Raw genomic sequence first — 24,681 nt, 5'->3', positions numbered from 1 at the left:
CACACCACTGCTGCCTGTGTACCCCTGGAACCAATTTAAAATTGCCTACAGCCATGTGTTATTATTTTAGGCCTTCGATGCCTGTCTGCGGTCACTCCTTCCACTAGGCCTCCACTGACCACACCACTGCTGCCCGTGTACCCCTGTAACCAATTTAAAATTGCCTACAGCCATGTGTTATTATTTTAGGCCTTCGATGCCTGTCTGCGGTGACTCCTTCCACTAGGCCTCCACTGACCACACCACTGCTGCCCGTGTACCCCTGGAACCAATTTAAAATTGCCTACAGCCATGTGTTATTATTTTAGGCCTTCGATGCCTGTCTGCGGTCACTCCTTCCACTAGGCCTCCACTGACCACACCACTGCTGCCCGTGTACCCCTGGAACCAATTTAAAATTGCCTACAGCCATGTGTTATTATTTTAGGCCTTCGATGCCTGTCTGCGGTGACTCCTTCCACTAGGCCTCCACTGACCACACCACTGCTGCCCGTGTACCCCTGGAACCAATTTAAAATTGCCTACAGCCATGTGTTATTATTTTAGGCCTTCGATGCCTGTCTGCGGTCACTCCTTCCACTAGGCCTCCACTGACCACACCACTGCTGCCCGTGTACCCCTGGAACCAATTTAAAATTGCCTACAGCCAGCCCAATTTTTTTATTTTAGGCCTTCGATGCCTGTCTGCGGTCCATTCTTTCAACTACTACTACACTGACCAGGGCACTGCTGCCCGTGTACCCCTGGAACCAACATCAGAAAATATAAAAATAAGTATTTTGCTTACAAAAAAGAAAATACTGGAGAGATATCAAATGCAGACATTTTAACATTAAAAATAAACACACAACTAAAATCTGGTACAGTACTAAAAATGGCCACCAGCTACAATTACTTTCTCCTGCAAGTAGTTAACTGAAAGGTTTTTTCAATTGAAAACACACATATGGCATCCACCGAGTGTTGTCCTGTCGCGTCTTCTTTATATTATTGCCGAGAAGATGCAAAACAATGAAAATAATAAAATCATTAATTACCAAAATAATAGAGAAAGTCAACACCACATTGCAAATAAACATTCATTCCAAATAAAGAAGCAGGGCGCGTCCGAGGGTGAGTATATACCTAATAAGAATATAATCACCCTCGGACGCGCAATGCTTATTTCCAACAGCCTTCCTTCCTAAGAATCAGCCCTTCCGTGGTGTAGAGAGACGTTGTGTTACACTCCAAGGTGTTCCCCAGGTTGCCTTTCCTGAGCTTTGATCTTCCGGCTCTCGTTTAGTAGTTGTTGGAAACTACGCTGCATTAGGCCTTCAAATTGGGTATGGGGTGTAGAGAGATGGTGTGTTCCACTCCAAGGTGTTCCCCAGGTTGCCTTTCCTGAGCTTCGATCTTCCGGCTCTCGTTTAGTAGTTGTTGGAAACTACGCTGCATTAGGCCTTCAAATTGGGTATGGGGTGTAGAGAGATGGTGTGTTCCACTCCAAGGTGTTCCCCAGGTTGCCTTTCCTGAGCTTCGATCTTCCGGCTCTCGTTTAGTAGTTCTTGGAAACTACGCTGCATTAGGCCTTCAAATTGGGTATGGGGTGTAGAGAGATGGTGTGTTCCACTCCAAGGTGTTCCCCAGGTTGCCTTTCCTGAGCTTCGATCTTCCGGCTCTCGTTTAGTAGTTGTTGGAAACTACGCTGCATTAGGCCTTCAAATTGGGTATGGGGTGTAGAGAGATGGTGTGTTCCACTCCAAGGTGTTCCCCAGGTTGCCTTTCCTGAGCTTCGATCTTCCGGCTCTCGTTTAGTAGTTCTTGGAAACTACACTGCATTAGGCCTTCAAATTGGGTATGGGGTGTAGAGAGAGGGTGTGTTACACTCCAAGGTGTTCCCCAGGTTGCCTTTCCTGAGCTTCGATCTTCCGGCTCTCGTTTAGTAGTTCTTGGAAACTACACTGCATTAGGCCTTCAAATTGGGTATGGGGTGTAGAGAGAGGGTGTGTAACACTCCAAGGTGTTCCCCAGGTTGCCTTTCCTGAGCTTCGATATTCCGGCTCTCGTTTAGTAGTTGTTGGAAACTACACTGCATTAGGCCTACAAATTTGGTATGGGGGAAACATTGGCGCATCTGCGGTCCCTCCTTCCTCTAGGCCTCCACTGACCTGTCTACTGCTGCCCGTGTTCCCCTGGAACCAATTTTAAATTGCCTACAGGCAGCCCAATTTATTATGTTAGGGCTTCGAAGCCTGTCTGCGGTCCCTCCTTCCACTAGGCCTCCACTGACCTGTCTACTGCTGCCCGTGTACCCCATGAACCAACATCATAAAATAAAAAAAAAAGTATTTCGCTTATAAAAAAGAAAATACTGGTGAGATATCAAATGCAGACATTTTAACATTAAAAACAAACACACAACTAAAATCTGGTACAGTACTAAAAATGGCCACCAGCTACAATTACTTTCTCCTGCAAGTAGTTAACTGAAAGTTTTTTTCAATTGAAAACACACATATGGCATCCACCGAGTGTTGTCCTGTCGCGTCTTCTTTATATTATTGCCGAGAAGATGCAAAACAATGAAAATAATAAAATCATTAATTACCAAAATAATAGAGAAAGTCAACACCACATTGCAAATAAACATTCATTCCAAATAAAGAAGCAGGGCGCGTCCGAGGGTGAGTATATACCTAATAAGAATATAATCACCCTCGGACGCGCAATGCTTATTTCCAACAGCCTTCCTTCCTAAGAATCAGCCCTTCCGTGGTGTAGAGAGACGTTGTGTTACACTCCAAGGTGTTCCCCAGGTTGCCTTTCCTGAGCTTTGATCTTCCGGCTCTCGTTTAGTAGTTGTTGGAAACTACGCTGCATTAGGCCTTCAAATTGGGTATGGGGTGTAGAGAGATGGTGTGTTCCACTCCAAGGTGTTCCCCAGGTTGCCTTTCCTGAGCTTCGATCTTCCGGCTCTCGTTTAGTAGTTGTTGGAAACTACGCTGCATTAGGCCTTCAAATTGGGTATGGGGTGTAGAGAGATGGTGTGTTCCACTCCAAGGTGTTCCCCAGGTTGTCTTTCCTGAGCTTCGATCTTCCGGCTCTCGTTTAGTAGTTCTTGGAAACTACGCTGCATTAGGCCTTCAAATTGGGTATGGGGTGTAGAGAGATGGTGTGTTCCACTCCAAGGTGTTCCCCAGGTTGCCTTTCCTGAGCTTCGATCTTCCGGCTCTCGTTTAGTAGTTGTTGGAAACTACGCTGCATTAGGCCTTCAAATTGGGTATGGGGTGTAGAGAGATGGTGTGTTCCACTCCAAGGTGTTCCCCAGGTTGCCTTTCCTGAGCTTCGATCTTCCGGCTCTCGTTTAGTTGTTCTTGGAAACTACACTGCATTAGGCCTTCAAATTGGGTATGGGGTGTAGAGAGAGGGTGTGTTACACTCCAAGGTGTTCCCCAGGTTGCCTTTCCTGAGCTTCGATCTTCCGGCTCTCGTTTAGTAGTTCTTGGAAACTACACTGCATTAGGCCTTCAAATTGGGTATGGGGTGTAGAGAGAGGGTGTGTTACACTCCAAGGTGTTCCCCAGGTTGCCTTTCCTGAGCTTCGATATTCCGGCTCTCGTTTAGTAGTTGTTGGAAACTACACTGCATTAGGCCTACAAATTTGGTATGGGGGAAACATTGGCGCATCTGCGGTCCCTCCTTCCTCTAGGCCTCCACTGACCTGTCTACTGCTGCCCGTGTTCCCCTGGAACCAATTTTAAATTGCCTACAGGCAGCCCAATTTATTATGTTAGGGCTTCGAAGCCTGTCTGCGGTCCCTCCTTCCACTAGGCCTCCACTGACCTGTCTACTGCTGCCCGTGTACCCCATGAACCAACATCATAAAATAAAAAAAAAAGTATTTTGCTTATAAAAAAGAAAATACTGATGAGATATCAAATGCAGACATTTTAACATTAAAAACAAACACACAACTAAAATCTGGTACAGTACTAAAAATGGCCACCAGCTACAATTACTTTCTCCTGCAAGTAGTTAACTGAAAGGTTTTTTCAATTGAAAACACACATATGGCATCCACCGAGTGTTGTCCTGTCGCGTCTTCTTTATATTATTGCCGAGAAGATGCAAAACAATGAAAATAATAAAATCATTAATTACCAAAATAATAGAGAAAGTCAACACCACATTGCAAATAAACATTCATTCCAAATAAAGAAGCAGGGCGCGTCCGAGGGTGAGTATATACCTAATAAGAATATAATCACCCTCGGACGCGCAATGCTTATTTCCAACAGCCTTCCTTCCTAAGAATCAGCCCTTCCGTGGTGTAGAGAGACGTTGTGTTACACTCCAAGGTGTTCCTCAGGTTGCCTTTCCTGAGCTTCGATCTTCCGGCTCTCGTTTAGTAGTTGTTGGAAACTACGCTGCATTAGGCCTTCAAATTGGGTATGGGGTGTAGAGAGATGGTGTGTTCCACTCCAAGGTGTTCCCCAGGTTGCCTTTCCTGAGCTTCGATCTTCCGGCTCTCGTTTAGTAGTTGTTGGAAACTACGCTGCATTAGGCCTTCAAATTGGGTATGGGGTGTAGAGAGATGGTGTGTTCCACTCCAAGGTGTTCCCCAGGTTGCCTTTCCTGAGCTTCGATCTTCCGGCTCTCGTTTAGTAGTTCTTGGAAACTACGCTGCATTAGGCCTTCAAATTGGGTATGGGGTGTAGAGAGATGGTGTGTTCCACTCCAAGGTGTTCCCCAGGTTGCCTTTCCTGAGCTTCGATCTTCCGGCTCTCATTTAGTAGTTGTTGGAAACTACGCTGCATTAGGCCTTCAAATTGGGTATGGGGTGTAGAGAGATGGTGTGTTCCACTCCAAGGTGTTCCCCAGGTTGCCTTTCCTGAGCTTCGATCTTCCGGCTCTCGTTTAGTAGTTCTTGGAAACTACACTGCATTAGGCCTTCAAATTGGGTATGGGGTGTAGAGAGAGGGTGTGTTACACTCCAAGGTGTTCCCCAGGTTGCCTTTCCTGAGCTTCGATCTTCCGGCTCTCGTTTAGTAGTTCTTGGAAACTACACTGCATTAGGCCTTCAAATTGGGTATGGGGTGTAGAGAGAGGGTGTGTTACACTCCAAGGTGTTCCCCAGGTTGCCTTTCCTGAGCTTCGATATTCCGGCTCTCGTTTAGTAGTTGTTGGAAACTACACTGCATTAGGCCTACAAATTTGGTATGGGGGAAACATTGGCGCATCTGCGGTCCCTCCTTCCTCTAGGCCTCCACTGACCTGTCTACTGCTGCCCGTGTTCCCCTGGAACCAATTTTAAATTGCCTACAGGCAGCCCAATTTATTATGTTAGGGCTTCGAAGCCTGTCTGCGGTCACTCCTTCCACTAGGCCTCCACTGACCTGTCTACTGCTGCCCGTGTACCCCATGAACCAACATCATAAAATAAAAAAAAAAGTATTTCGCTTATAAAAAAGAAAATACTGGTGAGATATCAAATGCAGACATTTTAACATTAAAAACAAACACACAACTAAAATCTGGTACAGTACTAAAAATGGCCACCAGCTACAATTACTTTCTCCTCCAAGTAGTTAACTGAAAGTTTTTTTCAATTGAAAACACACATATGGCATCCACCGAGTGTTGTCCTGTCGCGTCTTCTTTATATTATTGCCGAGAAGATGCAAAACAATGAAAATAATAAAATCATTAATTACCAAAATAATAGAGAAAGTCAACACCACATTGCAAATAAACATTCATTCCAAATAAAGAAGCAGGGCGCGTCCGAGGGTGAGTATATACCTAATAAGAATATAATCACCCTCGGACGCGCAATGCTTATTTCCAACAGCCTTCCTTCCTAAGAATCAGCCCTTCCGTGGTGTAGAGAGACGTTGTGTTACACTCCAAGGTGTTCCCCAGGTTGCCTTTCCTGAGCTTCGATCTTCCGGCTCTCGTTTAGTAGTTGTTGGAAACTACGCTGCATTAGGCCTTCAAATTGGGTATGGGGTGTAGAGAGATGGTGTGTTCCACTCCAAGGTGTTCCCCAGGTTGCCTTTCCTGAGCTTCGATCTTCCGGCTCTCGTTTAGTAGTTGTTGGAAACTACGCTGCATTAGGCCTTCAAATTGGGTATGGGGTGTAGAGAGATGGTGTGTTCCACTCCAAGGTGTTCCCCAGGTTGTCTTTCCTGAGCTTCGATCTTCCGGCTCTCGTTTAGTAGTTCTTGGAAACTACGCTGCATTAGGCCTTCAAATTGGGTATGGGGTGTAGAGAGATGGTGTGTTCCACTCCAAGGTGTTCCCCAGGTTGCCTTTCCTGAGCTTCGATCTTCCGGCTCTCGTTTAGTAGTTGTTGGAAACTACGCTGCATTAGGCCTTCAAATTGGGTATGGGGTGTAGAGAGATGGTGTGTTCCACTCCAAGGTGTTCCCCAGGTTGCCTTTCCTGAGCTTCGATCTTCCGGCTCTCGTTTAGTTGTTCTTGGAAACTACACTGCATTAGGCCTTCAAATTGGGTATGGGGTGTAGAGAGAGGGTGTGTTACACTCCAAGGTGTTCCCCAGGTTGCCTTTCCTGAGCTTCGATCTTCCGGCTCTCGTTTAGTAGTTCTTGGAAACTACACTGCATTAGGCCTTCAAATTGGGTATGGGGTGTAGAGAGAGGGTGTGTTACACTCCAAGGTGTTCCCCAGGTTGCCTTTCCTGAGCTTCGATATTCCGGCTCTCGTTTAGTAGTTGTTGGAAACTACACTGCATTAGGCCTACAAATTTGGTATGGGGGAAACATTGGCGCATCTGCGGTCCCTCCTTCCTCTAGGCCTCCACTGACCTGTCTACTGCTGCCCGTGTTCCCCTGGAACCAATTTTAAATTGCCTACAGGCAGCCCAATTTATTATGTTAGGGCTTCGAAGCCTGTCTGCGGTCCCTCCTTCCACTAGGTCTCCACTGACCTGTCTACTGCTGCCCGTGTACCCCATGAACCAACATCATAAAATAAAAAAAAAAGTATTTTGCTTATAAAAAAGAAAATACTGATGAGATATCAAATGCAGACATTTTAACATTAAAAACAAACACACAACTAAAATCTGGTACAGTACTAAAAATGGCCACCAGCTACAATTACTTTCTCCTGCAAGTAGTTAACTGAAAGTTTTTTTCAATTGAAAACACACATATGGCATCCACCGAGTGTTGTCCTGTCGCGTCTTCTTTATATTATTGCCGAGAAGATGCAAAACAATGAAAATAATAAAATCATTAATTACCAAAATAATAGAGAAAGTCAACACCACATTGCAAATAAACATTCATTCCAAATAAAGAAGCAGGGCGCGTCCGAGGGTGAGTATATACCTAATAAGAATATAATCACCCTCGGACGCGCAATGCTTATTTCCAACAGCCTTCCTTCCTAAGAATCAGCCCTTCCGTGGTGTAGAGAGACGTTGTGTTACACTCCAAGGTGTTCCCCAGGTTGCCTTTCCTGAGCTTCGATCTTCCGGCTCTCGTTTAGTAGTTCTTGGAAACTACGCTGCATTAGGTCTTCAAATTGGGTATGGGGTGTAGAGAGAGGGTGTGTTCCACTCCAAGGTGTTCCCCAGGTTGCCTTTCCTGAGCTTCGATCTTCCGGCTCTCGTTTAGTAGTTGTTGGAAACTACGCTGCATTAGGCCTTCAAATTGGGTATGGGGTGTAGAGAGAGGGTGTGTTCCACTCCAAGGTGTTCCCCAGGTTGCCTTTCCTGAGCTTCGATCTTCCGGCTCTCGTTTAGTAGTTCTTGGAAACTACACTGCATTAGGCCTTCAAATTGGGTATGGGGTGTAGAGAGAGGGTGTGTTACACTCCAAGGTCTTCCCCAGGTTGCCTTTCCTGAGCTTCGATCTTCCGGCTCTCGTTTAGTAGTTCTTGGAAACTACACTGCATTAGGCCTTCAAATTGGGTATGGGGTGTAGAGAGATGGTGTGTTCCACTCCAAGGTGTTCCCCAGGTTGCCTTTCCTGAGCTTCGATCTTCCGGCTCTCGTTTAGTAGTTCTTGGAAACTACGCTGCATTAGGCCTTCAAATTGGGTATGGGGTGTAGAGAGATGGTGTGTTCCACTCCAAGGTGTTCCCCAGGTTGCCTTTCCTGAGCTTCGATCTTCCGGCTCTCGTTTAGTAGTTGTTGGAAACTACGCTGCATTAGGCCTTCAAATTGGGTATGGGGTGTAGAGAGATGGTGTGTTCCACTCCAAGGTGTTCCCCAGGTTGCCTTTCCTGAGCTTCGATCTTCCGGCTCTCGTTTAGTAGTTCTTGGAAACTACACTGCATTAGGCCTTCAAATTGGGTATGGGGTGTAGAGAGAGGGTGTGTTACACTCCAAGGTGTTCCCCAGGTTGCCTTTCCTGAGCTTCGATCTTCCGGCTCTCGTTTAGTAGTTCTTGGAAACTACACTGCATTAGGCCTTCAAATTGGGTATGGGGTGTAGAGAGAGGGTGTGTTACACTCCAAGGTGTTCCCCAGGTTGCCTTTCCTGAGCTTCGATATTCCGGCTCTCGTTTAGTAGTTGTTGGAAACTACACTGCATTAGGCCTACAAATTTGGTATGGGGGAAACATTGGCGCATCTGCGGTCCCTCCTTCCTCTAGGCCTCCACTGACCTGTCTACTGCTGCCCGTGTTCCCCTGGAACCAATTTTAAATTGCCTACAGGCAGCCCAATTTATTATGTTAGGGCTTCGAAGCCTGTCTGCGGTCCCTCCTTCCACTAGGCCTCCACTGACCTGTCTACTGCTGCCCGTGTACCCCATGAACCAACATCATAAAATAAAAAAAAAAGTATTTCGCTTATAAAAAAGAAAATACTGGTGAGATATCAAATGCAGACATTTTAACATTAAAAACAAACACACAACTAAAATCTGGTACAGTACTAAAAATGGCCACCAGCTACAATTACTTTCTCCTCCAAGTAGTTAACTGAAAGTTTTTTTCAATTGAAAACACACATATGGCATCCACCGAGTGTTGTCCTGTCGCGTCTTCTTTATATTATTGCCGAGAAGATGCAAAACAATGAAAATAATAAAATCATTAATTACCAAAATAATAGAGAAAGTCAACACCACATTGCAAATAAACATTCATTCCAAATAAAGAAGCAGGGCGCGTCCAAGGGTGAGTATATACCTAATAAGAATATAATCACCCTCGGACGCGCAATGCTTATTTCCAACAGCCTTCCTTCCTAAGAATCAGCCCTTCCGTGGTGTAGAGAGACGTTGTGTTACACTCCAAGGTGTTCCCCAGGTTGCCTTTCCTGAGCTTCGATCTTCCGGCTCTCGTTTAGTAGTTGTTGGAAACTACGCTGCATTAGGCCTTCAAATTGGGTATGGGGTGTAGAGAGATGGTGTGTTCCACTCCAAGGTGTTCCCCAGGTTGCCTTTCCTGAGCTTCGATCTTCCGGCTCTCGTTTAGTAGTTGTTGGAAACTACGCTGCATTAGGCCTTCAAATTGGGTATGGGGTGTAGAGAGATGGTGTGTTCCACTCCAAGGTGTTCCCCAGGTTGTCTTTCCTGAGCTTCGATCTTCCGGCTCTCGTTTAGTAGTTCTTGGAAACTACGCTGCATTAGGCCTTCAAATTGGGTATGGGGTGTAGAGAGATGGTGTGTTCCACTCCAAGGTGTTCCCCAGGTTGCCTTTCCTGAGCTTCGATCTTCCGGCTCTCGTTTAGTAGTTGTTGGAAACTACGCTGCATTAGGCCTTCAAATTGGGTATGGGGTGTAGAGAGATGGTGTGTTCCACTCCAAGGTGTTCCCCAGGTTGCCTTTCCTGAGCTTCGATCTTCCGGCTCTCGTTTAGTTGTTCTTGGAAACTACACTGCATTAGGCCTTCAAATTGGGTATGGGGTGTAGAGAGAGGGTGTGTTACACTCCAAGGTGTTCCCCAGGTTGCCTTTCCTGAGCTTCGATCTTCCGGCTCTCGTTTAGTAGTTCTTGGAAACTACACTGCATTAGGCCTTCAAATTGGGTATGGGGTGTAGAGAGAGGGTGTGTTACACTCCAAGGTGTTCCCCAGGTTGCCTTTCCTGAGCTTCGATATTCCGGCTCTCGTTTAGTAGTTGTTGGAAACTACACTGCATTAGGCCTACAAATTTGGTATGGGGGAAACATTGGCGCATCTGCGGTCCCTCCTTACTCTAGGCCTCCACTGACCTGTCTACTGCTGCCCGTGTTCCCCTGGAACCAATTTTAAATTGCCTACAGGCAGCCCAATTTATTATGTTAGGGCTTCGAAGCCTGTCTGCGGTCCCTCCTTCCACTAGGCCTCCACTGACCTGTCTACTGCTGCCCGTGTACCCCATGAACCAACATCATAAAATAAAAAAAAAAGTATTTTGCTTATAAAAAAGAAAATACTGATGAGATATCAAATGCAGACATTTTAACATTAAAAACAAACACACAACTAAAATCTGGTACAGTACTAAAAATGGCCACCAGCTACAATTACTTTCTCCTGCAAGTAGTTAACTGAAAGGTTTTTTCAATTGAAAACACACATATGGCATCCACCGAGTGTTGTCCTGTCGCGTCTTCTTTATATTATTGCCGAGAAGATGCAAAACAATGAAAATAATAAAATCATTAATTACCAAAATAATAGAGAAAGTCAACACCACATTGCAAATAAACATTCATTCCAAATAAAGAAGCAGGGCGCGTCCGAGGGTGAGTATATACCTAATAAGAATATAATCACCCTCGGACGCGCAATGCTTATTTCCAACAGCCTTCCTTCCTAAGAATCAGCCCTTCCGTGGTGTAGAGAGACGTTGTGTTACACTCCAAGGTGTTCCCCAGGTTGCCTTTCCTGAGCTTCGATCTTCCGGCTCTCGTTTAGTAGTTCTTGGAAACTACACTGCATTAGGCCTTCAAATTGGGTATGGGGTGTAGAGAGAGGGTGTGTTCCACTCCAAGGTGTTCCCCAGGTTGCCTTTCCTGAGCTTCGATCTTCCGGCTCTCGTTTAGTAGTTGTTGGAAACTACGCTGCATTAGGCCTTCAAATTGGGTATGGGGTGTAGAGAGAGGGTGTGTTACACTCCAAGGTGTTCCCCAGGTTGCCTTTCCTGAGCTTCGATCTTCCGGCTCTCGTTTAGTAGTTCTTGGAAACTACACTGCATTAGGCCTACAAATTGGGTATGGGGTGGAGAGAGATGGTGTGTTACACTCCAAGGTGTTCCCCAGGTTTCCTTGCCATTGCTTCGGTCTTCCGACTCTCGTTTAGTAGTTCTTGGAAACTACGCTGCATTAGGCCTTCAAATTGGGTATGGGGTGTAGAGAGAGGGTGTGTTACACTCCAAGGTGTTCCCCAGGTTGCCTTTCCTGAGCTTCTATCTTCAGGCTCTCATTAAATTGTGGTTAAATGGAACAACTGCATTTGGCGTACTAGTTGGTTTGGGGCCTACTATCGGTGTCTGCCACTCCTTGCTGTTCTCCTGGTTTCCTGTCCTGAAATTCCATTTTCAGGCTCTCGTTAAGTAGTTGTTAATGTTAGACTGCATTTGGCCTACTAGTTGGGTTGGGGCCTACTATCGGTGTCTGCCACTCCTTGCTGTTCTCCTCCACTGAACAAAGCTGTGCCGCCTGTTTACTACGGTTGCCAATTTTGAACTGCATTTCGACTACTTACTGATTTGGCCCTACTCTCTGTGTCAGCCTCTCATTCCAGTTGTCCTCCACTGCAATGCCCCCTGGTTATTCCTGTGTTACCAATTTTGAACTGCATTTAGCCCACTTTATTCTTTGGGCCTATATCTGTGTTTCCACTTCATCGTGCCCATTGCCCAGCCAGTGATAGATGAGTCTGCTGGTACATTGACCCATAACGCAACATTCCCCGTGCATGCTACACAACAACATTGTGACCCTGCTGAAAGTCAGGTTGCTCTTCCCGCATACCATACCACCTTACACGGGGACAAAGAGGAAGGTGCAGATGAAAGTGCAGGTTCCTTCATCAGGTGGGGGGAGGAATACTAGTTGGCGACGTCACTGGCACAGGGCCTCTCATAGTACGCAAAAGTGTTGCTGCCGGTGGGAGGCGCCCCCGCCGTGCAAACACACCGCTGTACTTTGAGGGGCCCTGTGCCAGTGCCAATGCCAACAAGTGGGCCCCCCCTGCTTGCTCAGGATCACAGCACTTGCAAAGTTGAAATACTTACCTCTCCCTGCTCCACTGCCGTGACGTGGTCCAGATTTCCTGGGCCCACTAATTACTTGAACCAGCCCTACCCCACACAACTTTAGCCAAATGACCCCCAATTTCAAATGCCTTCCAATTATTATAAGGTAAATTACGCTTGACAAGCTTCATTAAGAAGAATGGATGGTTTTGACATTAAAATGGGCACTCTAGGTGTTTTCCTGGCCCCCACTCACTGCCGACTATGCTGCCCCATTGACTTGCATTGGGTTTCGTGTTTCGGTCGATCCCGACTTTACGTCATAATCGGCCGATTTCACTCGACCCGACTTTTGAGATAGTCGGGTTTCGCGAAACCCGGCTCGACTCTAAAAAGGTCAAGGTCGCTCAACTCTAGTCATGCATAAAGGACTGAAAGACTGATGGAGCATTGGCAAGTCCGAATGGCATTACAAGATACTCAAAATGGCCCTCGGGCGTATTAAATGCAGTTTTCCATTCATCGCCTCGCTTAATACGCACAAGATTATACGCACCACGAAGATCTATCTTGGTGAACCAACTAGCCCCCTTAATCCGAGCAAACAAATCAGATAACAACGGCAAGGGGTACTGAAATTTAACCGTGATCTTATTTAGAAGGCGGTAATCTATACAAGGTCTCAGCGAACCATCCTTCTTGGCCACAAAAAAGAACCCTGCTCCTAATGGCGACGATGACGGGCGAATATGCCCCTTCTCCAAGGACTCCTTCACGTAACTCCGCATAGCGGCGTGCTCAGGCACAGATAAATTAAACAGTCGACCTTTTGGGAATTTACTACCAGGAATCAAATCGATAGCACAATCACAATCCCTATGCGGAGGTAGGGTATCGGACTTGGGCTCATCAAATACATCCCGGTAATCAGACAAGAACTCTGGAACCTCAGAAGGGGTGGATGACGAAATAGACAGAAATGGGACATCACCATGTACCCCTTGACAACCCCAGCTGGACACAGACATGGATTTCCAATCTAATACTGGATTATGGACTTGTAGCCATGGCAACCCCAACACGACCACATCATGCAGATTATGCAACACCAGAAAGCGAATAACCTCCTGATGTGCAGGAGCCATGCACATGGTCAGCTGGGTCCAGTACTGAGGCTTATTCTTGGCCAAAGGCGTAGCATCAATTCCTCTCAATGGAATAGGACACTGCAAGGGCTCCAAGAAAAACCCACAACGCCTAGCATACTCCAAGTCCATCAAAATCAGGGCAGCGTCTGAATCCACAAATGCCATGACAGAATAAGATGACAAAGAGCAGATCAAGGTAACGGACAAAAGAAATTTTGACTGTACCGTACCAATGGTGGCAGACCTAGCGAACCGCTTAGTGCGCTTAGGACAATCAGAGATAGCATGAGTGGAATCACCACAGTAGAAACACAGCCCATTCTGACGTCTGTGTTCTTGCCGTTCAACTCTGGTCAAAGTCCTATCGCACTGCATAGGCTCAGGTTTATGCTCAGATAATACCACCAAATGGTGCACAGATTTACGTTCACGCAAGCGTCGACCGATCTGAATGGCCAAAGACATAGACTCATTCAGACCAGCAGGCATAGGAAATCCCACCATGACATCCTTAAGGGCTTCAGAGAGACCCTTTCTGAAAATAGCTGCGAGCGCACCTTCATCCCACTGAGTGAGTACGGACCACTTTCTAAATTTCTGACAATATACCTCTATCTCATCCTGAGCCTGACACAGAGCCAGCAAATTTCTCTCTGCCTGATCCACTGAATTAGGTTCATCGTACAGCAATCCGAGCGCCAGGAAAAATGCATCGATATTACTTAATGCAGGATCTCCTGGCGCAAGAGAAAATGCCCAGTCCTGAGGGTCGCCACGTAGAAAAGAAATAATGATCCTAACTTGTTGAACTGGGTCACCAGAGGAGCGGGGTTTCAAAGCCAGAAATAGTTTACAATTATTTTTGAAACTCAGAAATTTAGTTCTATCTCCAAAAAACAAATCAGGAATAGGAATTCTTGGTTCTAACATAGAATTCTAAACCACAAAGTCTTGAATATTTTGTACTCTTGCCGTGAGCTGATCCACACATGAAGACAGACCTTTAATGTCCATCGCTACACCTGTGTCCTGAACCACCCAAATGTCTAGGGGAAAAAAAAGGCAAAACACAGTGCAGAGAAAAAAAAATGGTCTCAGAACTTCTTTTTTCCCTCTATTGAGAATCATTAGTACTTTGAGCCTCCAGTACTGTTATGATTTGGTAATTCAGTACCACAATGGACATAGAAGTCAGAGCACATACAGTGACCTGACTATAACCCAAAAACATAGAACGAGCTCTGAGACGTGGGAACTCTGCTGACCGCAATCCCTAATCCTCTCCAACCACACTAGAGGTAGCCGTGGAATGCGCCTAACGCTCCCTATGCAACTCGGCACAGCCTGAGAAACTAGCTAGCCTGAAGATAGAAAATAAGCCTACCTTGCCTCAGAGAAATACCCCAAAGGAAAAGGCAGCCCCCACATATAATGACTGTGAGTTAAGATGAAAAGACAAACGTAGAGATGAAATAGATTTAGCAAAGTGAGGCCCGACTTTCTAAACAGAGCGAGGATAGGAAAGGTAACTTTGCGGTCAACACAAAACCCTACAAACAACCACGCAAAGGAGGCAAAAAGACCCTCCGTACCGAACTAACGGCACGGAGGTACACCCTCTGCGTCCCAGAGCTTCCAGCAAGCAAGAAGAAAACAAATAAGCAAGCTGGACAGAAAAAAGCAGCAAACAAAATAACAAAAGCGGAACTTAGCTATGCAGAGCAGCAGGCCACAGGAACGATCCAGGAGGAAACAGATCCAATACTAGAACATTGACTGGAGGCCAGGATCAAAGCACTAGGTGGAGTTAAATAGAGCAGCACCTAACGACTTCACCACATCACCTGAGGAAGGAAACTCAGAAGCCGCAGTACCACTCTCCTCCACCAACGGAAGCTCATAGAGAGAATCAGCCGAAGTACCACTTGTGACCACAGGAGGGAGCTCTGCCACAGAATTCACAACAGAGATGGCAGAAAGAATCACCCCCTCCTTGAGGATCCCAGGCGGCTCAAGAACTCCCGGAGAATCAGGCAAAAAACTCCTAGAAAGGGCATCAGCCTTCACATTCTTAGAACCCGGAATATACGAGACCACAAAATCAAAACGTGAGAAAAACAGAGACCACCGAGCCTGTCTAGAATTCAACCGCTTAGCAGACTCGAGGTAAATCAGATTCTTGTGATCAGTCAAGACCACCACGCGATGCGTGGCTCCCTTAAGCCAATGTCGCCACTCCTCAAATGCCCACTTCATAGCCAACAACTCCCGATTGCCGACTTCATAATTACGCTCAGCAGGCGAAAACTTTCTGGAGAAGAAAGCACACGGTTTCATCAAAAAGCCATCAGAATTTCTCTGAGACAAAACGGCCCCTGCCCCAATCTCAGAAGCATCAACCTCAACCTGAAAAGGGAGAGAAACATCTGGCTGACGCAACACAGGGGCAGAAGTAAAACGACGTTTAAGCTCCTGAAAGGCCTCAACAGCCGCAGAGGACCAATTCACCACATCAGCGCCCTTCCTCGTCAAATCGGTCAGAGGTTCACCACACTAGAAAAATTAGCAATAAAGCGGCGATAAAAATTGGCAAAGCCCAAAAATTTTTGAAGGCTCTTCACAGATGTAGGTTGAGTCCAATCATGAATGGCCTGGACTTTAACAGGGCCCATTTCAATAGCCGAGGGGGAAAAAATGAAACCCAAAAAAGAAACCTTCTGAACTCCAAAGAGGCACTTAGACCCCTTCACAAACAACGCATTAGCACGAAGGACCTGAAATACCATCCTAACCTGCTTTACATGAGACTCCCAATCATCGGAGAAAACCAAAATATCATCCAAATACACAATCATGAATTTATCCAGATAATTCCGGAAGATATCATGCATAAAGGACTGAAATACCGATGGAGCATTAGAGAGCCCGAATGGCATCACAAGATATTCAAAATGGCCTTCGGGCGTATTAAATGCTGTTTTCCATTCATCACCTTGTTTAATACGCACGAGATTATACGCCCCTCGAAGGTCGATTTTAGTAAACCAACTGGCACCCCTAATCCGAGCAAACAAATCAGAAAGTAAAGGTAAAGGGTACTGGAATTTGATAGTGATCTTATTGAGAAGGCGATAATCTATACAGGGTCTCAAGGAGCCATCCTTCTTGGCAACAAAAAAAAATCCCACTCCCAACGGTGACGAAGACGGGCGAATATGCCCCTTCTCCAAGGACTCCTTTACATAACTCCGCATAGCGGCATGCTCTGGCACAGACAGATTGAAAAGTCGGCCCTTAGGGAACTTACAGCCAGGAATCAAATTAATGGCACAATCGCAGTCCCTATGAGGAGGCAGGGAACTAGACTTGGGCTCATCAAATACATCCCGGAAATCCGACAAAAACTCAGGAACTTCAGAAGAAGGGGACGAGGAAATGGACATCAAAGGAATATCACTATGTATCCCCTGACAACCCCAACCAGTTACAGACATAGATCTCCAATCCAGCACTGGGTTATATACCTGTAACCATGGAAAACCCAGCACAACAACATCATGCAAATTATGCAACACCAAAAAGCGAATATTTTCCTGATGTGCTGGAGCCATGTACATGGTTAACTGAGTCCAATACTGAGGTTTATTATTGGCCAATGGCGTAGCATCAATTCCCCTTAAGGGAATAGGACTCTGCAAAGGCTCCAAGGAAAAACCACAGTGCTTGGCAAATTCTAAGTCCATTAAGTTCAGGGCAGCGCCAGAATCCACAAATGCCATAACAGAAAAGGACGACAATGAGCAAATCAGGGTAACAGACAATAGAAATTTAGGCGGAACAGTACTAATGGTAACAGACCCAAGAACCCTCCTAGTACGCTTAGGGCAATCAGAAATAGCATGAGCAGAATCACCACAGTAAAAACACAGGCCATTATGACGTCTGAATTTCTGTCTTTCTGCTCTAGTCAAAATCCTATCACATTGCATAGAGTCAGGACTTTGCTCAGAGGACACTGCCATATGGTGCACCACCCAGATATCAAGAGGAAAAAAAAGACAGAACAGAGCACAGAAAAAAAATGGTTCAGAACTTTCTTTTCCTTCTTTTGAGATGCATTTAATTCATTTCGGGCCTGCTGTACTGTTATGACCTGGTGGTTAAGAGGCCACACTGATATGACCTGGTGGCTAAAACGCAACATGGAGCGAGCTCTGAGAAGGTGGTATCTCTACTGACCGCAGTCCCTAATCTTAACAACAACACTAGAAATAGCCGTGGGAAGTTCCTGACTCTCCCTAGACACCTCTTCACAGCCTAAGAAATAACTACCCCTAAAGAAGGAAATAGAAAGCTATCTTGCCTCAGAGAAAACCCCCAAAAGGAAAGATAGCCCCCCACAAATATTGACTGTGAATGGAGAGGGAAATGACGTACAAAGAAATGAAATCAGAATTCAGCAAAGGAGGCCAATAATAAACTAGATAGACAGAGAGAAAAGGATACTGTGCGGTCAGTATAAAAACTACAAAATCCACACAGAGTTTACAAAAATGAACTCCACACCGACTCACGGTGTGGAGGGGCAAATCTGCTTTCCCAGAGCTTCCAGCTAGCCTGAATAACACATAGTGACAAGCTGGACAAAAAGAGACATATTTGCAAAGCAATAGAGTCCAAACAAATGGACAAACAAAAACTAGCAAAAACTTATCTTTTGCAGACAAGGACTGGCCATATGAGAATTCCAAGGAAAGAACCAAATCCAACCAAGAACATTGACAGCAGGCATGGACTAAAGCCCAGAGCAGGTTTAAATAACAAACCCAGGCAAGGCGATTAGTGAAGGCAGCTGCTACAGCTACCTAAAGGAGCAGCAGTTCCACTCGAAACCACCAGAGGGAGCCCAAGGGCAGAACTCACAAAAATACCATTAGCAACCACAGAAGGGAGCTCCAGAACGGAATTCACAACAGTTTGCATCCCGGCCTGGATGATCCACCAGAGGCATTACAGTTGTGGAAGGAGAGGGGCAAACTGCTTATCCACGATGGCAAGCTGTGCCAGAGGAGCATCGACCCACGCACTCATGAATTGGTATGGCAGATCGTGGTCCCAAGACAAGATGTGCGAATGGTCCTGGGAGCGTACCACGATGGGGCAGGACACTTCGGATGGAGGAAGCTGAAGAGGCTACTTCGTGGGAGGTTCTACTGGATTGGCATGAAGAAAGCCATCGAGAAGTGGTGTAGAGAGTGTGATCCCTGTAGCCTACGCCGGAAGGATCGTGACAGCCAACGGGCTCCCTTGCAGCCCATCATCACCAAACGGCCGCTCGAGTTGGTCGCGCTGGATCACGTAAAGCTAACACCTAGCCGGTCAGGTTATATCTACGCTCTCACCATCGTAGACCACTACTCCAGATTCCTGGTAGTCGTGCCGGTCAAAGATCTAACGGCTAGGACGGCTGCCAAAACCTTCCAGCAGTACTTCTGTAGACCCCATGGGTACCCGTAGAAGGTGCTGACCGATCAGGGACCAGCATTTGAAGCGGAGGTGTTCCAGGAGTTCTGCAATTCGTACGGGTGTAAGAAGATCAGAACCACGCCGTACCATCCACAAACCAATGGGATGTGTGAGAAGATGAACCAAGTGGTGATCGACTTACTGAAGACCTTACCTGTAGAGGAGCGGAACTTGTGGCCCATAAAGTTACCAGACTTGGTAGACATGTACAGCCACATTCCGGTGAATTCCACCAACTGCACCCCAGCGTACCTGATGCGAGGAAGGTCTAGCAAGCTACCCGTCGATCTGGACATGGGGGTCCTGACCCCCGAAGATATATCGCCAGATTTATACGAAGGTCTGTCTCATCAGCAAAGACGGAGGAGAAACCTCAACGGCAATTTCCAGAGACCACCTTAAAATATGCCCTGATAAGCTGAGAGATGGGGAAACAGACCCAGGGACTTCTCCGCCCGTGGAAGAGGAGAAGATGATACATACTGTTCTTGGCAATTTTCCCCAGTCCTGGACTCAAATAAATCAGGCCATTGTGGTACCTGTCTTAACGTTTCATCAACTAAAACCACCAGAATTAAATGTGGTGCCAGGTCATCCGGTCCCGCAAGCACAGCTGACCCCACCAGAAGATGAGGTGCCAACAGTCGAGCCAGCAAGCCCTCTCTCTGCTATCGGTGAATCTGCCATGCCCACTATTAGTGCTGGCAGCTCTGAGGACTCCAGCATGCCAGTGCTGCCCAGACTCACTAGAAGTGTAGCTAGAAGACAGTGCACTACACTAGCGATAGCAAGTGTAGCGGGCCCTGTCAGGCCAGTAGCAACCCCTGCGCTGCGGAGGTCTACGCGTAGCACCAAGAATCAGACTCCACTTCGCTATAAAACTTGGAGATATTAATGATAGTTGCTATTTGGTTGAAAATGTTTGTGTAAAAATCTTTGTTACAGGTTTAAAAATGGACAATGGTGTGATGGACAGTGAATCGCTCCAAAACTTTCACAGGGACCCCTTTGTTTACCCGGGGTCCCTGCTGTTCCATGGTTGTACCTACTGAACTGGGAGTCATGAACTGTGCATGACAAACCTTTTGCAACGTTCAAGCGTCCTCACCTTCCATAACGGAAAGCACTGTTATATTTACTTGTTCATAGTATGTGGAAAATTTTGTGTGTTTTCTATTAACATGTATTGTTATTCTTCTTTTCCCAGTCCAGGAGTGCTGGATTTAGCCGGGGGGGAGTGCAGCGCCCCAGAGTCCTGGTCGTTGCAGTAATGCTGCTCTGCCACTAAGGGGAGTGATGTTATGTCTGATTGCACTAAAAGAGTTCACCTGACCAGGTATCACAGTCACACATTACACTTCACACTCCGGCCACCAGGGAGAGCAAAAGGCTCTATGTATTAAATCACTCCTCACACTCTGGTAAAACTGGGGGTTGGACAGGAAGTTAGGGAGAAAGCAGCCTGGGAGAGCTCCAGGGAGGACCTGTCAGAAGTGAGTTCCTGACAGGGGCCTAGCAGAAAGGACAGATCGTTGCGGAGCTGCGCCTGCACTACCTTGCGGCGGTATCCAAAGAAAGGACACGAAGCGAAGTATATTGTGAAGGAGTGAGAAACGGGATCAGAGTACGAAGGAGTTAGAACCAGAAGGAGTCGTGCCCTAAGACCGCGGCAACATCCTTCTGAGGCGCGTAGCCGGTGGCCGGAGCACCGAGGAAGTTACAGACTCTACGCATTACTTCAAACAGCAGCAGGACAGTCGATTACAGGTTGGCTGTCTCCCTAAGATCACCCAAGCAGACATCGGAGGCAATCGTGGGAGAGGGGTGACACTAGGGTCCCAGAATAACTCCAGGCCTACCTGTCATACGGGTGCGTCCTAGCCAGATAAACTGGGGGACGGAGAGAGAAAGAACAGATACGACAGTTGTGAGGACTATCCCGTGGTGCTCAGCAGGGAAGGACTACAACACACAGGCACTAGAAGGTAGACACTGATTTCCACCTGCAAAGGGAACTCTGGATGTACTCCGGTCTCAGCCAGCCCTGTTAGCAGTGCTCTGGATTGTGGATCCCGAAGCCTTCAGTAAAAGGTAAAGAGACTGCAACCCTGTGTCCTCGTTATTCCTCGCGTTCTGCACCACGCACCATCACCTTTTATTGGACGCCCTTTAGCAGGGTCACGGACCGGGTCTAGCCACCGTGACCACCCCGGACCGAGTACTCGCAGCCCTGCGTCTGGGGGCGTTCCATTAGATCTTGTGTAATCAATCCCAAATGATGGAGACAATTGTTAATATCTGACCAGTATTTAGAGATAATAGGACACAACCAAAAAATATGAGCTATGGAGCCCACCGATTTTGAACACCTCCAACAGAGAGGAGAAGAAGTTAAACCCATGTGGAATAATCTTTCAGGGGTTCTATACCAACGTAAGAGGATTTTAAAGGAATTCTCTTGTAGCAAGATGCATCTCGAGAAGCCATGGGAGTTACTCAGAATTTGGTTTGTTTCTTGGGGAGACAAAGACAGATTTAATTCCGATTCCCATGAAGATAAATAGAGTGGTTTGAACAGGGTGGGTGTGTTAGTGAGGTTAGCATACATTTTAGAAATGAGTTTGGGGGTGGGGATCTTAGGCCTACTAGAAATTCGAGCCAGAGCCAATCAGAGTTATGCTTTAGTCCTGACTTAAGTTTTGAAATAATAAACTTTACATGATGCTTTTGTAAAGAGTCGCGGGGTTGTTTCTTGGCTTCCCTTGGCCAAGCATCTATGCAGGGGATTTGATTAGAGAGGAGATGAGAAATTGGTAGGTTAAGTAAGGAGTCCCACAGATCAAATGCATCAACATAATTGGAATCAATAAGCCAAGGGATGATTTTCAATGGGATATTATCTAAGAACAAACAGTGAGGTACTTTATTAATAACCAGAGAGCGCTGAATAGCTAGGGTGTAGTAAGCTATTACATCGAGTGATTGAGTGGGAGGAGCACAGGAGGACCAGAGAAAGATCTCTACTTTATTTCCCATCAGCATAATTTCTTTTCCAATGTTTTTATTTTCATTTTAGCAACATAACAAGATTCAAGTTTGAAGGCATTGTTTGTCATTAGGTAACATATAACATATAATATTCCATATTATAATAGACATTTGACATATAATGGGTGTTTATAAGACTTTGTATTGTTTCATTAACAATTTTAAGCGTATCAAACGCTTCATATCGTTTTAAAGATATAGAAAAAGTACAGAAAAAGTACATTCCAATATTTTCGTTTTCGTAACAAAACATGACTCATTTTTATAGGCATTTTTGCCGATATGTAACATAACATACCATATAATATTTTTATATTTAATCATTCTCTATAAAGCTTTATTTTGCTTCAATATCAATTTTGGGTATTATAAACGCTTTATATCACTTTATAGATATACAGTAAAAATAAACTGAAATGTACAAAAATAAAGTAAACTTTATACAACAATTTTTAAGGTACGTATATTAGATATATATCTATGAGAATAGATGTTATGGATATATATTGTCCCAGTGAGACCACTTATTTGTATATTTCACCAGTTGGTTATTCGCTAGGGCGAAGGATAATTCATATGTCCTATGGAGAGATAGTTGTTCTATTATGTCTGAAAATGAAGGAGGGAGATGATGTTTCCAGTTAAAAGCTATGCTGTTTTTTACTACCAGTAGTATTTGTATAATCATATTCCTTTTATCTAGACTAAGGTCCTCGAGGCCCAGGGAAAGCAAAGCTATATGGGGAGTTAAATTTAGTGGTTTGCCATAAATTTTGTTTTAGTTTTGGGCAATGCCAAAACATGTGAAGGAGGTCCCCTTTAATGCCACATTTTCTCCAACAGGAGGCAGATCCATCTTGGTTAATATGAGCTAATCTTGCTGGAGTATAGTACCAGCGGGTATTTACTTTGAAATGACATTCTTGAAAAGACATAGATAACGTGGAATCATATGTGGAAGACAGAGCGTCCTCCCAATCTTCTCTGGTAAAGGTAGACTGCAGTTCCCTTTCCCACTTGCGTATATAGGGGTGTTTAGGCATTTCCCAATCATGATTAAACCAGTCATACATATATTTGTGACTCCAAAAGACTCCGTGTTCCGTGTTACTTACTAAGTTTAAGGATGCTTCGGAGAATTTAGGACCCTTCTGGAGAAACTTCATGACTTGTTCTTTTAACATTACAAATTGTAAAAACGTCGATGACGGGAGTCTAAACTTCTCTTTTAGGTTGCTAAATTTTATGAAAGAGCTACCATCATAGACGTCTCCCAATCTCGTAATTCCCCTTTCTTCCCATAGAGTTGGAAGTGTAATATTGTTACATGTAGAAATAGTGGAGAGAGGAATTTTAACCAAGATAGATTTTTTGGATGTTCCCTTTCTTGATCTGGACAATTTTTCCCAAGCATGTATGGTGGCCTGGAATATTGGGTGAGTCACTGAGTTGAGTTGATGACCAGTTAGTGTTTTTATAATTAAATCTTTGGGGTGGTTGTTTTTATTTAGAAGGGTTTCCATATCTAACCACGCTGGGGGTTTTGATACTGTTAGCCAGAATCTGCTTTGTTTTATCAAGGATGTATAATAATGGGCAGCTACATTGGGAATCCCCAAGCCCCCATATGCTCTTTTTTTGTAAGTGATACTTGAGGGTGTCCTGGGTTTTTTATTATTCCAAATAAATTTATTAATGATGGTTTGGAGAGATGTAAGGTATGATACCGAAATGGGAAGAGGAATGGCGCTCAGAATGTATAGAATCTTAGGTAGCGTAAAGATTTTTATTGTAAGGACTTTGCCCCACCAGGAGAGGAATTTATGCCCAAAGGTGGTAGTGTCATTATTGATAGTTTTAATTAAGTAATTAATATTATTTGTTACTATGTTGTTTAGATTTTTAGTGATCTTAATCCCTAAATAAGTAAGTTCTTTATTAGCCCAGGTAATGGGGGAAGAAGCTTTAATTTTTTTAATTTGCTCTTCATCTACATTTAAGGGTAGGATTTTTGATTTTGTTGCATTAATTTTGAAATGGGAGACATTTGAAAAAGAATCCAATATCTTGTGAAGTTCTGACATGGAGTTGATAGGGTCTGTTAGGGTGAGAATAATGTCATCAGCAAACATACTTAGTTTGTATTGGCGAGAGGGGGTTTCCAATCCCTTGATGTTATTATTTTCTCTGACCATTTGTGCAAGGGGCTCCATGGTTAAGATAAAAAGGAGTGGGGATAAGGGACATCCCTGCCTTGTACCATTTGTTATAGCGAAGGAGGGAGATACATGATTGTTAGCAACGATTGTTGCTCTAGGGTTGGAGTAGAGTGCCATAATTGTAGTAATAAAGGAATTATCAAACCCAAATTTGATCAGGGTCTGTCGTAGGAAGCCCCACTCCAGACGGTCAAAAGCTTTTTCTGCGTCTAGAGAGACAACCAGGGTGCTTTGTTTTGTTTGATTAGCTATTTTGATGGCGTTGATGATTCTCCTGGTACCGTCTGAAGCGTGGCGACCCACGACAAACCCGATCTGGTCATTATTTATTAAGGTGGGAAGTATCAGATTAAGCCTATTAGCTAGAATTTTGGCATATATTTTGATGTCGCAATTGATTAAGGAAATGGGTCTAAAATTGGCAATGTCTTCAGGGTTGTCTTTGAGCTTGGGAATTAAAACAATAGAAGCTTCGAGCATTTCAGTAGGGAAGGTACCCAAGGATGAGGCCATGTTAAATGATTGCAAGAGATGGGGGGAGAGAGTTTTGTAGAAAGTTCTATAATAATCGTTGCCAAAGCCATCGGGACCTGGGGATT

The sequence above is a fragment of the Ranitomeya imitator genome, chromosome 3 (genome assembly GCF_032444005.1).
Source record: "Ranitomeya imitator isolate aRanImi1 chromosome 3, aRanImi1.pri, whole genome shotgun sequence".
NCBI classification, from domain to species: domain Eukaryota; kingdom Metazoa; phylum Chordata; class Amphibia; order Anura; family Dendrobatidae; genus Ranitomeya; species Ranitomeya imitator.
The sequence above is the reverse complement of the archived record's forward strand: the minus strand, read 5'-3'. Positions refer to the sequence as shown.